Source organism: Armigeres subalbatus, chromosome 3 (assembly GCF_024139115.2).
Source record: "Armigeres subalbatus isolate Guangzhou_Male chromosome 3, GZ_Asu_2, whole genome shotgun sequence".
Taxonomy (NCBI): Eukaryota; Metazoa; Arthropoda; class Insecta; order Diptera; family Culicidae; genus Armigeres; species Armigeres subalbatus.
In genome coordinates this window covers 424,782,573-424,800,911 of record NC_085141.1, presented here as the reverse complement: position 1 = coordinate 424,800,911, position 18,339 = coordinate 424,782,573, and the positions used below count along the sequence as shown (strand labels likewise).

The 18,339-nt window shown below is 37.6% G+C and overlaps 1 protein-coding gene across 3 annotated transcripts in view; it reads left to right on the top strand.

Moving 5' to 3' along the window:
- The window catches only part of LOC134227394 (echinoderm microtubule-associated protein-like 2), a 98,945-nt gene that overhangs the window by 8,197 nt on the left and 72,409 nt on the right, over positions 1 to 18,339 (top strand). The window contains exon 1 of one of the 3 annotated variants that reach the window (XM_062708814.1): positions 6,627 to 7,443. The exons of the other annotated variants lie outside the window; for them this stretch is intronic. The gene's annotated coding sequence lies outside the window, so the exon portion shown is untranslated. Of the gene's footprint in view, positions 1 to 6,626; positions 7,444 to 18,339 lie in introns of those variants that run through there. 3 annotated transcript variants of the gene reach the window in all.

The window sequence follows — 18,339 nt, the reverse complement described above, 5'->3', positions numbered from 1 at the left end:
AGGCGAAGAAAGCTACGCTGGTGAAAGGACTGCATCATCTGCATATCTACATGCATCATCTTGAACCCAGGAATATCAATTATTATAAATGTTCAGGAAGAAAGAATATACAACCACATTAACATGGAGGTAACAAAGAGCAATGTGCTATGAGTCAGGGTTCGTATCGCTCACTCAATCTCAGGAGCACAGGATGCTCCCTCACGAAAATTTTCGGGGAGAAATCGCTTTTCGGGAAAGAAAAACAGCCTGATGAATGATAAACATTTTTCGCTCACTTCGATTGCCGCCAAACGTTGGTTTGCTCTTTTTCTTTCATATTCGAGTATTTTCGTGGCATCTTCAATGCAAATGGTAGTAGCTTATGTAGAACAAAAATAACCTAATGCTTTCATACAGATAGCGTGGTGGTGTGGCTAGAGTAAGCGCATCACTGCGGCTATTATTGTTACTATTCTGGGTTCGAATCCCGGCCATATAATTTTGTATTTGTTCTGCGATAACTCTCGCGAAAAATGAGTGAGTGGGTAAAAGTGATGAAACGAAAAAGGATTTTCATCTAATAGGCAAGATTTTCGTTTATCATCCAAGGGAAAATTGTAGAGAAAGATTGATAGGTGAAAGATGATCCTCAACATAAACAACGAAAAAAAAATCTTACTTGGCCCGAGAAAAGCTTGCTTTGGTCTCATTGAAACGAAAAGTTGAAACTGTGGATGAGCATGAGCATGATGACCGTGCATTTCGTAGTTGCTACTCCGTTATTGACCAGAACAATCGCAATTGCACAGGGAACCAATGGATGGAAGCATGGGATTAGTTCTCTAACCTCAATGTGCACAATCCAAAAGCTCTAGTATTTTATATGATTGATAACGGCGCTGGCCACGCCCTCACGGTCTATCGCAGATGTGAAGGGATTGATGATGAAATCATTCGCCCACTGCAAGACGAGAACACCTCTGCACTCGCCACGAGTCCAACCCGAGCAGGAGAAATTGGCTTAATAATACTTAATTCTGTTATTGATACCATACTCTGTTATGAACTAGCCCTGCATAAGAGGTAAAATACCAAAGGAATAATACCAAAAACTAATATGCACAATACTTAAGCCATAGCAAACCCAGTTATTGAATTGAATTTCAATACCAAATGCATAACCAATTATTATTCGTTTGGTATTGAAATACCTAAACATTGTATGCCTCAAGTATTCTGCATATAAGTTTTTGGTATAATTTTTTGGTATTTTACCTCTTATGCAAGGCTAAATCATACCAATTTCTATTATCGAGGTTGTCGCTCCTGCTCGGGAAGCGTTTTTTTGGAATCTGGGGCTTAGGTTCAATGGCTGTGGTTTCGCTCATTTCGAATTCTAACAGTTACCAGCTATAATAAGTCAAGTACAATTATAAGCTAGCTCCAAATCAATTCGGTTACGTTTTTCATCGTCGCCTTCGCTTACAGTTGTCTAATGTTATCCAGAAATGGATGCTATTCGCAAAAATACGCTGATCGTTGATTTCAGCGTAGTGCCAGTCCGACCAAATGCAGTCGAAGTGCATAAATTTCGTGTCCAGCAAATCAAACTAGTTTTGTCGTAAGTGCAGGCCTCGTAGCGAGTCACTTCTATGTGACTTGGTCACTATTTTGAGTCTAGTCACATAGTCATAGACATTTATTTTACACTATCATAGAACAGACTATGCCAAAAATTGGCCTTTGAACAAAATGATGTCTTGCTATAACGCCTATTGCGATACAATGAATGAATTCCTCTCATAACCTTAAACATTCGATTATCGCGAAGAATAAACAATTTCCCATTCCTGTCTTTTAGGAGACAGAGCAAATGTACAATTTGCCTCCTGAAATTCTGAATGTCGATGTGGCGGAACACATGATGCTACGGGAACGTTAAATCAGTTGTTTGCGAGCTGTGGAAAAAATATTTCCCTGGAACACCGAACGGCGTTTGAGTCGTATGAATCGAACTGGAGCAACATGTTCATTCCGTACATCAAAATCAGTAATCAGATGAGTCTGGTAACTTACCGAAATCAGCCAACCACTTCGGCACTACCATTTCAAAAGCGCCATTTAATAAAATAAAAGTATTTGGTGCTTTCATCAGTTGTGTTGAATTACGTGAGTGGGCTCAAATTAGCCCGTCTTTAACGTGAAAAGCTTTTGCTTACAAAAGCAGTTTAGCCCTTTTGAAATGCTGGTGCCGACTTGTCGAAGCTGTTCCCTACCATCGCATCCCAGACTAGTGTGCTCCGATGTCGTGAAAACGACAATACAAAACACCACCACCATGATGAGAAAATTTGTCATATGCCCGATGTTAACCCAATGGACATCACAGTAGATCAGAATAGAAGTACAATGATAATTTTCGTTTATTTTAGACATATATTCATCGTTATTTATTATTGGGTCTTCCGTAAACTAGACCAGGCACTGATTGGCATAAGGGCACAGCACGAAACACCCGATTATATTTTTAAACGGATTTTTTTATACGGTCGTTTTAAAAACGTAGAGGTAAACTCGGCTTGCAATGGGCAAGTGACTGCATCATCATTTGCAGAGGCGCGGTCGGGTTCCAAGACGTGGGTAGGACAAAATTTGCCCCAACGAACATTTAAGAAAACGGCAATTTTGAAACGAGGCATTAATAGAGTACGTTTCACACAAAGCTCTGAATGCTGATCGAATTTATCTGTGTTCAGTCAAATATCCTCCATTATCATATAATGATCCGAGTTAACCGACAAAATTCCGTAGAATTTACGAGAAAGTTTCAAAGCGTTTCTCTAGAAAATTTTGAAAAGTTTTCCAAATTAATTACGTAGATTTTCCTGAGGGATTTCTTAAGAGTGTTTCGTGAAAATTCCAACCACCTCGTAGATTTTTTCGAGGTAATTTCGAAAGCTTCCCGATGAAATTGTAACGAGTTTATCCAAATTAAGTACGTAGATTTTTTCGATGAAATTCCGAAGAGTTTCTCAAAGTAATTCTAAACATTTTCCCGAGGAACCTTCGAAGTATTTCCCAACGAAATTCCGAGGAGATACCCGAGGATTTTTGGAAGGAACTTCCTGGAAAAATTCGAAAAAATCCTTGCGAAGTCCGAAGCGTTTCCTGAAGAAATTACGAAGAGTTTCTTCAGATAATTTGGAAGCGTTTCCCGAGGTATTTCCGAAAAGTTTCCCAAATAAATTCTAAAGAGTTTATTGAGGAAGTTCTGAACGCTTTTCAGGAAACTTCCGAAAAGTTTAGCAAGGAAATTAAAGAGTTTCTTGAAAAAATCTCTACGAGTTTCCTGAGGAGTTTTCTTCCCTTAGTAGAGTTTTTTAAAGGAGAAAATAAAATTTCCTTTGGAAATTCGGAATCGTTTCTCGAGGAAATTCCGAAAAGTTTTCAAAGAAAACTGAATAGTTATCTGATCCGAAGAGTTTCCTGAAGAATTTTCATACAATTTTCCGTGGGATTTCCGACAAATTTCCCGAGAAAATTTTGAAAAGTGTCTCAAATCAATAACATGGATTTTCCCGGGGAAATTCAAAAGATTTTCCGAGGAAAGGAATGGTTTCGCAAAGCGATTCCGTAGATTTTCCCGTAAAAATTTCGAAGTGTTTCCCAAGTAAATTCTTAATTTTAAAATAAATTCTAAGAGCTTCCCGACAAATTTCTCACGATTTAAAAGACTGTTGTCGTCCTTTTAGAAGACAAGGAACACAACAGTCGTTTAAACCGTGTAACATTTTCCCCTAAGAAGCTCGCAAATAATTATTCAACAAATTTCTTCTTGGAATTTGGTAGAGTTTCCCAAGAAAATTTCGAAAAGTTTTCCAAAAAAAAATCGAAAGGTTTCCCGATAAAGTTTTTATAGAACATTCCGACGAGTCGAGCACATTTCATAGAGTTCTTTGAGCAAATTTTGAGGAGTTTCCCGAAAACAGTGTGAAGAAACTCACAAAGTAATTCCGAAGTATTTCTCGAGGAAATTTTGAAGAGTTTCCCGATGATTTTTACCGGAGGGACTCTTTCTTGGGAATCCGGAAGCGTTTCCAAAGGAAATTTTGGGAAGTTTCTCCGGAGAATTCGGAAGCGATTCCCGAGGGAATTCCGAAAAGTTTCTTAAAGATATTTCGAATTAAATTCCGGACAATTTTTCGACGAAATTCCAAAGAATCTCCCGAGGAAATTCCGAAGATTTCCCAAAGAAAATTTTGAAAAAAAATCCATGGAAATGCTGAACAAATTTTCGCGAGAATTCTGAATTTGTTTTATAGGAATTTAAAAAATGTTTTGCTGGAAACTCGAAAAAAACCTCTTCATGGTAGTTTAAAACAATTTCCTAAGCACACCAGGCCAACTCAATGAGCCATGAGATTTGAAAAAAGTCGCTAACATGTTCTTCATGACAGATGATTGGCAAGATATACATAAACTGTAATAAGTAACGTTTAACGACAATAAACTATTTCGAATTGCTTTGGAATAAATGATGTCAATGACAATGAAGACAAACCGTACGTTTGAAAGCCAGTATATAGGAAATTATCCTAAAAATGGGAAGCAGCTATTAATATAGCACATAGTGCAGATTGTTTCATTTATTGTTTGTTATCTCTTTAGAATCATGGGTAGGACAATGCTCAGGTTGTCCTACCCATGATTTTTCGTGCGTAGGACATGTCCTACCTGTCCCACCCACTCCCGGCGCCACTGATCATTTGTTCACCATCCCCTATGACCGTGAGGACGTGGAGGGCTCCGTAATTGACCATTGAAAAGTTTAGAGATCGCGGACTGGAACTTTGAGGTTGGCAACTCCCATGCTCCATCTCTGTGCAATTACGATTGTTCTGGTCAATCAAGCAAAAGAAACAAACCATATACAAAAAATCGTTTATTCTGCCAGCACGTGGACCAATAATTTAACTGAGTGTTATTTCAAAATTATTGATTTTATAGGACTTTGGAGCTAATGGGAGATATTCGGAATGATTTCACAAAGTAAAAATTCCGATTAGAAGGAAAATGGGTTTTGCCCTCTGAAACATTGATTTCTTGCATATGGTTTGAACAATAAATTTTCGAAGCGTAATAGCATTTTTTGTAGACCTTCAAGCTACGTTCCTTCTTCGGCAAAGTGTTTTTGCATCTTTTAGTCTACGCACAGCAATTCGAAAATTCCGCGCAATTCGAAGGAAAAATAGTTAAAAAAAATCTGAAGGCACCTTTCTAGTTTTATCAAAGCAAGTTCTTGGAGAGGGACCAATTTCCCTCGAATATTTAGAAAGTCGACTTTTGACAGCACTCCAAAAAATCGATTGTGTATCAATAACAACAATAATTTAAGGGCTGTCATACATCAGTAAAGTTAAATACTATATTTCTTAGAGAGTCTGTGTGGAAATCGCGTATGTTTATTTATTTTTGGCTGTGATACATCTGAAATCAGAAAAGGGTGTCAAGTCTCCCCAGTCTTCCCTACGTTTTTCTATACTAATCTCCATATAAATTTGATACGCGATGCGGAAAGCAACCAATCGAGCCCATATTTTGCAAAATTTATTGGAGTCCCAAAATGATTCAGAAAAACGTTGATCTCACTTGATTAGATGAAGTTTGCATTTTTCCATACAACTGCGCCCCACTCTAGTGGAACGTGTTTTTTTTGTTCTCATATCATTATTCCAGATGTTTTGGATACACAATTGATTTATTCAAGAAATCTGTAACAAGGTAAATGACGAAATTTCTCGTGAGTTTTTCGACTCGTATTCACGACAAAATATGGTAAAATGCCCAATAGTAGACCCCCTAGTAGCGAAATTTTGCTCTTCCTGCCATAAAGAGTAGACATTTTCAAAATATCAATTTTGCGTGATATCCAATATCAAGCTCTGCATCTCCTCTTCACGATACATACTTAAAACACTCAAATACTTGACGTTATTATTTGAAATTAACATTTTAAAGTTCGACTGAATTTGCCTTATAGTAGACCCCCTGGGGGTCCATAATAGGGAATTGCTTCCCTATAGTCGACACTTTATTTGATTTTTATGTTCCGTTTCGGGACGTTTTTCTTCCCTATTATGGACTCTCAAAATATTCCTATAATGGACACTCTCGTGTTTATTTTTTTATAGAATTGTTGTATTACATTGTGCTGTAAAAATGCAAAATGGCTGGAGGGTCCACTATTGGTTGGGAGTCCACTATTGGGCACTTTACCCTATTCAATCAGTTTAATTTTACAAATGAAACATAACTCTAAAATTACATCGATATAAATATTATTTTCAAAATTAGTCTTCCAGAATAAACCATTTTCGGTCACGGAATCGCACCCCATGAAACAGTGTGCAGCCAGCTTAGTCCATATAGGGACACAGTTTTCAACTTACTTCATGATCGTCGCTTTGAAACAGCTGCGCTCCGTAGTCTGTGCGCGGTGCTGCGGTGCTTTGGTATGGGTCGTTCAACATCAACGACAACGACGACGCAACACGACCTATGTCTGGTCGGCTGTGTCTGTTTGGCAGTTTTTGCAGGTTGAGCGAGTCTCTCCGCGAGGTGATCTCTGCGAGCTTTTGGGTAATGACACGAGTTTCGAAGTGGCTCTCGACCAGACCGGATTAGCGAATCGCGTTTTAGTCTGCTCGTCCCTTGGCTGACGACCGTCCGCAACAGTTTGCAACCGGCGGTGGCATTCCTGGCTTTGATGTTGTACATCCAGCGGGTCGTCGGACTTCCCGGTTTTATTTTATCTTGCCCTGCGAGCCCTGTTTAGTAAACGGTACCTGGCAAGGTTGATGGAAGTGCACGCGAATCAAGTTTGTGACCTAACCGTACATTCATTGGGCGGGTGGATCATGATGTGATATCTCCGCAATGCAAGAGTCAGTAGCAGAAGGTGTGTTCTGTTTGAAACGTGATTCGGTTCGTGGCTCTGGGCTTTGGTGAAAGGTGAAGAAGGTGCGACGGAAATAGTGGGTGAAAGGGGGTCGTGGATATATCCCCTAATATGCATTGAATGTGCGACGATGCGGGAAAGTTGTCACGTCAACTGCAACGGTGTGCAAGCGAATCTCGTCGGTAGCCAAGTGGGAAGATCATCATCGCTGTCCTACCGTCCTTAGCGTCGAAAGCGGTGTTTAGTTTGTACACTATTGAACGAAAATGTGCAGCTTTTGATGTGCTAACAAATTGTTTAAACAATCGACCCATCGTCATCATTCGGTCGTAGCAAGCTGGATAAGTACACAAAGTGAGAGCGTGAGATAATTAGATGGCTTTCCGAGTATAGAAGTGAACAAGTCAAGGCTAACTCGATTAGGCGTGATAACAATCTGTAGGAGGAAACGTGATGCGATAGCGATAAAATTTTTGCGCTTATCATTTTAAGTGACGTGTGAGGTGCGTATAATTTGCATTTTAAATTTACAACCGTTCCGAAAAACACCCTTACTTACAATTAAACTACAATATTTGACAAAAAAATAATATTAAAACTGAAACTGCCCCTGCTGTCTGTTATTAACGGTAAAGATCACTTTCGGATTGGTAAATTTCCTTTTTTTCGTCGCTCGTTTTCCTCACTATGGGAAGGCATCACGATGGCAATTGCAAACTGCGAACAAGTTCAGTGTGTCCAATCGTTTCACTTCTTTCACTATTATATAGTTGTGTTTTTCTTTTATGGAGCGACTTCAATTTCATTGGATTGGACGAACCGGTGGCCCGTGAGTTGAGGTCCAGTGGAGTTTTTTTTTTGTGTTCGGGCATTTTTGGGCTCTTTGCCAAACTAGTTAGTAATTAATCGTTTGATTTTAGATTTTCTCGCTGGGTGAATAAATTGTGGAAAGCGTAAACTGCCACAACTGTGCTTCCACATTTCTTGCTACTAGGGGGAAACGTCCTATCGTTGCAGTATGCCACATTTTTGCGGTAGTGTGGAATCATTAGATTCTTGATATGATAAAATAATTATGATTAAATAATTAATTATTTGAATCTATCACTGATCCCCATTTCACTCGACAAACTTCTGTTTACAATCATCGTTTCCATATTATCTTCTAGCCAATAAAAACGACAAATTGAGTACGTTCCTCCCGTATTCTAATAATAATACTCTATTTTCCTTAAAAAAGATCCAATAAATGGGACGAAAAACTGCTAGCTTTGTGGATTCTTACAAAACGAATACGACCTAATTTACTAATGAAAGTCGATTCTTCAAGTTGCACTCGATATCCTATTTATTGTAATTTGTGAAAACTACAAGACAAGCCTCATGATGGAATATCACGTACTCAGATCCTCAGTTGGTTTCAGTTAATTCAATTTAAACTACCTCGCTGCATCTGAATGTCGAGCTTATTGACCGATAAATTGCATTTATTTGAAAAAAATACAATGAGATGGCAATTTGGTTCAATTTTTGTGTATGTAAATATTCGGCTTTTACTTTCTCTCTATCGCACTCTTAAATACGTGCTCAGGAATTGAAGCAGTTTTGCCATACTTCCAATTATGCAAATTAGTGGCTATTTGCGACAGTACGACGCGTGTACGAAGGAACATTAAATCAAAAGGTGCGCATGATTCATCGTATTTGGGGTGTCTATTCCATTCTCATTCGAACGGGTTCATATTAGCCGTAGGAATTATTACATTTTGTGCCATTGGTAATATTTTGTTACACAAAATATATTTGAAACATAATTTTGGAATATGGTTAGCATAGCCTAGCCTAGCGATAAGATGCCACGTTGAGGGTGTCTAGGTTCGATTATCGGACCAGTCTAAAGAATTTTTGGGTTGGAAAATGTCTCAATTTGTGTTAGCCTCATGTTATACGAATGCAAAAATGTTATCTTGACTCAAAAACATCGCAGTTAACAACTGAACTATTTGTTTTAGACACTACATGTGTGACATTTGTAGCCTAAATGATTTTTTTTTATATTCTGAATCCTCCTGACAAAAAAATGTGTTCGGAAATCAATGAAAACATTTTCGTTTGTTTAAGAAACTGCATGTACACGCACTATGAAGAGCAATGGTTGAGTACTGCTTGCCGTTTCCGAACTGGAAGTATCCCAGGGCGTAGAATTTTTACTAAAACTATTGATCTGTATCGAAGAAGCCGAAATATTCAGTGAGAAATTGCTTATAATCAGTATTTTGCTGTTTTCTTGGAATTGTGTAAAATGGATAGACATATACAGTTTCTCAAACAAATGATTGAATTGTGGAAGTGCCTAGTGATATTTTCAAAAACAATCAAAAACGCAAACATCTGTCCACCCACAAAACCCCCGCGGCTAGAATCCTGTTTCTCGAATTGGTCACACAATCCTGGAGTGCCATCGCACATCTCGATTTGCACAAAATTCGAATATCGAATCGAGCATGTTTGGCATAACGGCTTTCGATTCGATCTCGAAAACGAAATGTCGTTCGAGTGTGTCAAGAATGTCGTCATGTTTTGGCATTATGGACACTCGATATCACACTCGAGAACGACTCAAGCCGTATAAAAAACGCTCGTCCCCTTTATTGCTTTCGAATGTTATTGGAGAGTTATTTCTTGCTGAGCGTTTATAATTATATTTGTAATTTTATCTGTACGTGAAAAGAATAAATGTTTTATTATTTTATATCGGAAGGAATGAAAGTCATAAGTATTAGAGGCCTTGATACCGAATAGGTCGTTTGGCCGAATAGGACATTTGGCCGAATAGGACATTTGGCCGAATAGGACATTTGGCCGAAAAGGTCTTTTGGCCGAATAGGACATTTGGCCGAATAGGTAACTTGACAGAATATGACATTTGGCCGAATAGGACACTTGGCCGAATATGACATTTGGCTGAATAGGACATTTGACCGAATAGGATGTTTGGTCGAACAGAACATTTGGCCAAACATATCATTTGGTCGAGCAGGTCATTTGGTCGAACAGATTATTTGGCCGAATAGGTAATTTGAAAAGTGAGAAATGAGGTGTGAAAAGTGTGACGTCTCACTTCTTACTACTTAATTCCCACTTCTCATTTATCAGAAGTGAGTACAAGTGAGACGACATTCTTCTAACTTTTCACAGTGAGAAATAATAAATGAGAAGTGAGACGTCTCACTTCTAACCTCTCATTTCTCACACTTGCTTACAAATAGCAAATTCCTTTAGAAATACCTGTGGAAAACATTTTGGAATTTCTTTCGGAAATCCCTTCAAATATTTCTTGGGGATTCTTTCGGAATTCCTTTGGAAATTTCTTTAGGTTTCGAATTTCACGTAGGAATTTCTTCAGAAATTATTTTATAAATTTCTTTGAATTTTTTTAGGAATTCATTTAGGAGTTCCTTAAGAAATAGAAGAAATAAGGAATTTCTTAAGAAATTATTTCAGGAATTCATAGAAAAAAAGTCTCCAGAAATGCCTTTAGGCCATTCGCCAGCAAATTTTGCAGAACATTCTCCGTTAGATTCAGTAGGGAAAACCTTAAAACATTCCTCTTAAATTTATTCAGCGACTCTTCCAGAAATCGCCTTGGGAATTGCTCCAGAAATTCCTTTAGGAATTCCTCCGGAATTATTTTCATAATTTCCATACATCATTTCTATAGAAATTCCAAGTTCCTTCAAACATTTTTAGGAATTCCTTTAGGAAATAATTTTTAATTTAATATAAAATAATTCCTTTAGGAATACCTTCGAGAATTCTTTTAGAAAATCCTTTCTTAATTCCTATGGATTTTTTTTCGGAAATCTCTTTGGGAAATCTTTGACTATTCCGTTCAAAATTCCATCAAAAATTCCTTCAAACATGTTGTTGGAAATGCCTTCATAATTTCTTTCCAATATTCCTTCGGAAATAAAGACAGGAATTCATCCGGAAAGATTTTTAAGTAGTCCTTCGGAAATTTCTTTTGTAGCCCCATCAGAAACTATTCCTTTCTTCGATATAGTAACAAATTATCGGATAGAATTCAGGTATTTTGAATAGTTTTACTAAAGGTAAAAAATCCTGAAGAAATTTCGAGAGAAATTCTCAAAGGAATTTACGAAGAAAAACCCCTGCATTTGTCCGGAATTGCCTTCAGGATCTGCTTTAGGAATTCCATCGGAAGTTTGGCCAAGATTTACCTAAATTGGTGGGATATCAGTTTTTTTTTCCTAGTTTAAATCCGCTAAAGACCGCAGCTAACCAATTTATGAATATTTATCCGAAAAAGGGTTAGGAAAAGCAAGCCCTGTGTTCACAAATTATTTCTCTTGCTTTTAATTAATGTTAATAAGGAATCCAATTTTTCGGGTCATTTCTCTTTTCGATGATTTATTTGGCGTTTCAGTCGGGTTTTTTGATCAAAAACAACATATACAATTTCGATCCGATTTTTTCACTCCCCAATTTTGACTACCCCCGATTTTATCACGTTGTCGATCCGATTTTGTCACAAAAATTTGAAAATTTTATCTGTTCCTTTTATTTTTTGTAAATATTACCGCAAACAACAACGATTTTCATGAAATTAATTTTACCACCTGCGGTTTATTATGAATCATTTCTGAGAACCTGTCAAGATTTTGTAAACCTTTCCGACTAAAAATTATGGGTTCCGTTCACGTCTTCCCAAGGCATAAACTGATTCATATTTATTCATATTTTTATAAAATTTGAAAATAAATTTTTCCCCTATTATGTCACATTTCCTATTTTATCATCCCAAAATTTGCCAGGGGGTGATAAATTCGAGACATTAATGTATTTGTTTTTCATTAAAAACCCGAAGGCAGTCGATATCATTAAAAGAAGGGGCATGTTTCTTAAAAACGAACAAGTTTGTAGAAATTGTTCGTAAGAAAAGCTGTTTCACACTCTAGCAGCAATCTGAACCTTATTTTAGAGAAATAAATATTCGGCAACAAAGTACGTGGTTGAACAACATTCAGGTACTGTAAAATAAAGATGATTATTAATGCTTCGATATAACATACATCTTTGAAATCGGAATGTACGTTATATCGAAGTTTATCTGTACTCACTTCTCACTTTTTACAGTGAGACCTGTTCGGCCAAATGACCTATTTGACCAAAAAACCTAATTAGTCAAATGACCTATACGACCAAATGACCTAAAGTAAAAACGTAAAAGTAAAAAGTGAGATGCGCGAAAAGAGTACTAAGAAGTCTCACTGTCCATTTTTCACTTCGTACTTTTTACAGTGATAAGTGAGAAATGTGAAGTGAGTAGTGAGACATCTCACTTCTCACTTCTGATTTTTCACTTCTCACTGTAAAAAGTGAGAAGCGCGAAAAGAGTACTGAGACGTCTCCCTTCTCACTTCGCAGTACTCACTTTCTACAGTGAGAAGTGAGAAATAAGGAGTGAGGAGTGAGACGTCTCATTTGTGACCCTTCATTTCTCACTTCTTACTGTGAAAAGTGAGAAGCACGAAGTGAGTAGTAAGGCGTCTCACTTCGCACTTCTCACTTTTCACAGTAAGATGTAAGAAATAAGGGGTGAGAAGTGAGTAGTGAGACGTCTCACTACTCACTTATCTCTCCTCATTTCTCATTTCTCACTGCGAAAAGTGAGATGAGATGAGGAGTGTGAAATGAGATGTCTCACTTCACATCCCTCATTTCTCACTTCTCTTTGAGTAAATAGGATGATAATATAAGTGCTTAACCTGTACGTAAAAAAATAAACTGTAACAAATTGTCACTGAAAAACTGTAAGAAGTTGACACCAAAGCTCGCATTGAAGCTTCTTCGAAAAATAGAAGCTTTTGCCCAGGAAGGCAAATATCAACGAAAGCCTCAATTTTGCAGGAAGGTATACTTCCTAGCCAATTAGTTTTGGGCAAGTATTCTATGAATAAACGCTTGCTCTCGTTTCGAACTAGGAAACCCGAAGAGATAGCAAACAACTCGTTTTCCGTAACTGAGCGACCACAACAAAAAATATTCAAACAAAAAACTTGAAAATGGATCTTTAATGGTGTGAGATTTTTTTTTCTTGAAACGGAGATAGTAATATTGACAGAATCGATGGTAAAACAATTGAGGTATCCAAATGGAAGTTTTTTTTTGCGAATATGAACGAGAATTGACAACCAACGCTCATACGGATGAAATGTGAATGTTCATTTTTCAATATGTTTTTTTTTTCTTTATTTGAAAGGTTTTCAGCCCTAGGCTTGCTCACCTCTTTTTCAATATGTAGCAATAATGAAATGACAGAAAACACATTTTTAAAGTCTCAAAACATTATTTCCACTTCAAAATTACTATAATGAGCGAAATGCCATCTATCATATGGTCATACAAAATAAAAATCCTCACTTTTTATTTTCAAACCCTCTATACCACGATCATAGAAACAAGTCAAAGACACAAACACAAAATTACATAGACTGCTTCTTGGTAGCTGTAAGATGAAGAGAATACACAGTTCTTATATGGGGAAGCTCAAAAACGTTTTAGAAGTGAAGAATCTACAATTTGTTCCTAATAATCCACTTGATATGATTTTGTTCACATTTTTAATTTCCAACACTATAGTTACCTGCCATTACGTCATCTTTCGCAGGCGGCCATCTGCCACAAACCGCCTTATTCATTGTAACCACTTCCGAAGATCACAGGATCTCTCTCGTTATTCAAGGGGATCGGATTCTGCGCACTATGGCTGGCGTCGGTCTCCTCCAGTGGCTTGGGTCCGCTTTTGCAGAGGAGACAATTAAGAGTCGTCTCGAAGATCGGTGGCAGAACTTTTGCATGGTGAATACAGATCCCATGAACAAATCGGTTTATGGGTAGGTCGGTTTCAAGCTGAGGAGTTGGAATTGGGGTCACCGGCCTCATCTTTACGTTCTCGGACAATCTTCCCAGTATCTGGGGCATTTTTTTTGCACTGTCGCACTTTACGCACCTACGCATCAGAAGCACTCCTTGATCCAGAGCTACCTCGTCGCCAATGAGCATCGGAACCTGACCTTCACGTACAAAACCACGTTGTACTAAATATCCAACGGAATTTTATTAGATACGCTTTATATGTGCTGCCCTGGAATGACTTCACCAACTTGCCGCCCTATGAAGAAAGGCCGCACCTTCATTTGAATCGTTGGCAGCTAGAAGAAAACTACTACAACGGCTCTTTGTGTTTGGACTGCTGAACAGAAATATTAAATGCAACGATCCCCTAAGCCAAGTGAACTTCCACTCTCCCTAATGACGTCTCTCACACAATTATGGTGGCAGCCCTTTTTGAACAGCGTGCGTGAAATCAGCGGGGTCTGAAGTCTGAACACTTCTTGTGCCACTGACCGAAATAACAAGTCACTAGAGAAGCCTGCGGATTACCCAGGCTGCCTCGCAGCCCTCATCTTTTTTCCTCAAAAATGGGGGCGTGTATCGCTTCATCTTACAATCTGAAGCGAAAGAACCAAGGTTATAAAGCCCCGTTCTTTAAAGAACAGCGCAACACTATCATCCCTAAAATGCTGCTTACGGATTTCAAGCAAACCATCTGGATTCTACGATTAAAACCGTTGGGAATCGACTAATCCAGATGACCCACTTGTAATCCGTAACCAGCATGTGGTCACCGTTCATTTTGTAATATCGTACAGTTTTAACTCAAAACAAAGTGTTTCTGTTTTCCTAAATTTCATTATGTTAGTTTAATATACTTACAAACTAAGTTTTTTTTAAGCTCGTAAAAATCAGGTACCGCTGTAGCTCATTTCAGAACTGAACTTCGGCAAAAATTTCGATTATTACTGATTCTCAGCAAAATATTTACTGTATCTCATCAATGTCACTTCAACTGAGATCTCACCAAAATCATATTTGCTGAAACTGACGGTGTCCACCTCGAGAAAATAAACAAAAAATGCTGAGGTCTCGGTGAAAAAAATTAAGTGTGCATGGAAGGTTCTTCGGTTGGGCTTGAGGACCCAAGCAGCACAAGTCAGACAAATGGTTGCAGCAACTTGATTGTGACTGAATCTGGTCACATATCAGTTGCAGTAACTTTCGTGAAACATGTGTGTTGCTAGGGGATGTATCTCCTTTGCTTTTACCAGGTGCCCCTCTGGTCCTAGTTATTACTACCACCCGAGAGAGAGAGAGAGAATGAGAGTAAGATGTTGAGAGATTGAGTAAAATATTGCATATAGGGTAAATCACTACTTGGGCCTATGGACCCCATTCCCGGCTCACTGCACAGAAAACTAATGATTTATACTGTTTGGTAGCCGTAGGTTTACGATTGATAATTTAAAAAAAGTCTCCTATTTATCTCGCACAATACTCAATATTTTTTCAACCATTTATTTCACTCCTAATCGATCCAATTATAGAAAATAAAAATGTAGATTTCAAACTTTTGCTCTTCGTTGCAACACCACTGAGCCGGAGTGATTCTTTCCACTTTTACAAAACGGTATCATCAAATAAACACCTACCTGAAAATCGTCACAGTGCTCGATACAACCATTGCTTTAAGCTGTTTATTACCACACAATAATGCTAAACTCTCGCACTTTAATCTTTTCTAATTGTTCGTATCACTAGAAATTTATATACATACACATATTAGAATACATGTAAAAACGTATTCTCAAACCGAACAAAAAATCACCTCGGGCCAAGAACCTTTAGCCGTACAGTGCTGCCAAAAAGCCAGGAGTCTTATTTTAGTATGAAGATAATCCATCATCGTTAATGAGAAAGTTGTCTAATACGTTGACGCTTTCATGTTATCTCTATTTCAAACAATATTTTTTCAAGTATTTGGAAGGAATTCGGATGAGTGCATATATCTTCTCAACCAAATAAAAATTATTATGAATAATACCATCTGGCATCACGTTATCGTAGAACGTGCATATTTTTGTTTACGTCGCATTCTCTACCGTCCCGAGAGAGAGAATGAGAGTAAGATGTTGAGAGATTGAGTAAAATATTACGTATGCCGAGGAGACTTGGGGTATGCCGGATAAGCAATCGCCTATGACTGAAATGAGTGCTGCACCATGTTAATTTAAATCAAATAAAAGCTTTTTCAAGCGGTGTTTAGCAAGAATAACTATTTTTTAAGCATAGGTAAACCCCATCGCAATATTGCACGGCCCACAAAATTCAGGAAAAGTTGCTCCTAGTCATAAATATCAATTAAATAATGCAGTCGTGCGCATGTTAGGCCGGGAATGGGGTAAGAAACCCTACCGAAGAGACTTGGGGTATGCCGGAAAATGTTAATTTAAATCACATAAAAGCTTTTTCAAACGGCGTTTAGCAAGCATAGCTACTTTTAAAGCAGAGGTGAACCCCATTGCAGTATTACACGGCCCACAAAATTCAGAAAACAGTTATCGCTTATCTTTTCAAAAGGACCTAAGTAAATTTTTTTTCATGAATTAATTTGAGTACTGCAATCAAAAGCTTTCATGTTGTTCTGTTGATTGCGCTATTCAAATTAATTCATGAAAAAAATGTTACTTAGGACCTTTTGAAAAGTTAAGCGAGATGTTGCTCCTTGGCGTAAATATCAATTAAATAATGCAGTCGTACAATAGAGGTAATAAACTATAGAGAAATATCGTCGCTGTCGTCACTGGCGAAACATTTTTTGCTGGCGAGGATAGGGCACTAAATGTCAACGAAGGAAAAATCAGTATATTTTGACAGATAGGTACCCAACATGTTTGGGGACGATAACAAAGGGAACCGCAGCGACAATCGTCCTCTATAGTTTATTACCTCTATTAGTCGTACGTATGTTAGGCCGGGAATGGGGTAAGAAACCCCAGCACATGGAACATCAATTCTCGCGTGATTTTGACTCTCTTTCATTACGCTTTTTTTTACTAATATCTAAGCTAGTTTTGCATTTATCGCAATGTTTTCACCTCAACATGCTAGACAAAGCAATTCTCTTCAGATCTCTGTTAAAAATTCGATGTAAATGTTAGTATGACTTCGTAATAATCGAAAGAGAAAGTAAACAAAGAGTGCCTCTCTTTTGGACTTACGACGTTTTCAAAAATCACGCGAGAATTGATAATTGATTTTATTTGCGATTTGCAAAAAAAAATTAACATTGCAGACAACCTGCAAGCAACTTGCACAGGAAGGAGCTGTCAAAATTCATGCTGATTCGTCTGTTTTAGGCGTGTTATTCATTGGATTCACGTTAGTTTTAGTTTGATGTGTACATCGGAGGAGTGCTGCTAACATATTTTACTTACTTTTCAGGGGAAGTATGTCAAACATTGGCACTTTATTTATTAGTTTTATCATACTTTCCTGTGAAAAAATAACTTTCTATCACAATATCTCAAATGTGGAGTAAGAGCTCATTATATATTGCTTAAATAGAATGACAAATCATTACTAGAAATACTAGAATAAGAGATCGTCGAAGACGCCATCTTGTTTCCAATCGAACCGTCAAAAGCGGTTCCAATTTGACTTGTTTACTTTTTGCTTCCATAAGAAGCAAGCAAAAGTTCAAGTGTTGCCAGTATAATTTAAACGATTTCATGCATTTTCATACGTTGCCATTTCGTCAGTTTTTCACTCCGCCGGTCTCTGGTTATAGGGTTGCTAATCATTACGACTTCGATTATAACATAATCTTCTTGAAAGATAAAATAGCCAGCAACACTGTATGCAAGATCTTTTCTCGCTTAACTTTTCAAAAGGACCTAAGTAACATTTTTTTCATGAATTAATTTGAGTACTGCAATCAAAAGCTTTCATGTTGTCCTGTTGATCGCGCTATTCAAATTAATTCATGGAAAAAATGTTACTTAGGTCCTTTTGAAAAGTTAAGCGAGTTTTGCATGTTTGCTGCAACTTCGTGCATTTGGCGAGCTCAACGCAAACTGCAATATCACTAGCACACGTACGAGGTGTAAACGACATTTGACAATTTGGACAAAGCACGAACGTGATGTCGGTAGTGAGTAAACGTCAAATTTGAATGTGTAAAACTAAATTGCACGCTACAGGTGATCACATAATCAACTAATGATCAACTGAATTGATCAAAAAATTACTTCAATAAAGAATACCGTCGTGCGAGGCTTCTTTTGACAAAAAGGGGGGCTACTTTGGACATTTTGAAACGAGAATTGTAACGTAAATTACTATCAAATCGCCAATATTACCATTCGGCTATCTTGTTAATAGTTGGATGCTAACTTTCTGTTTCAAATTTGGTATTCTTTTCGCTTATTTCTTTCATATAATCCACAATCCAAAGTAGCCCCTGAAGCCAAAGAAGA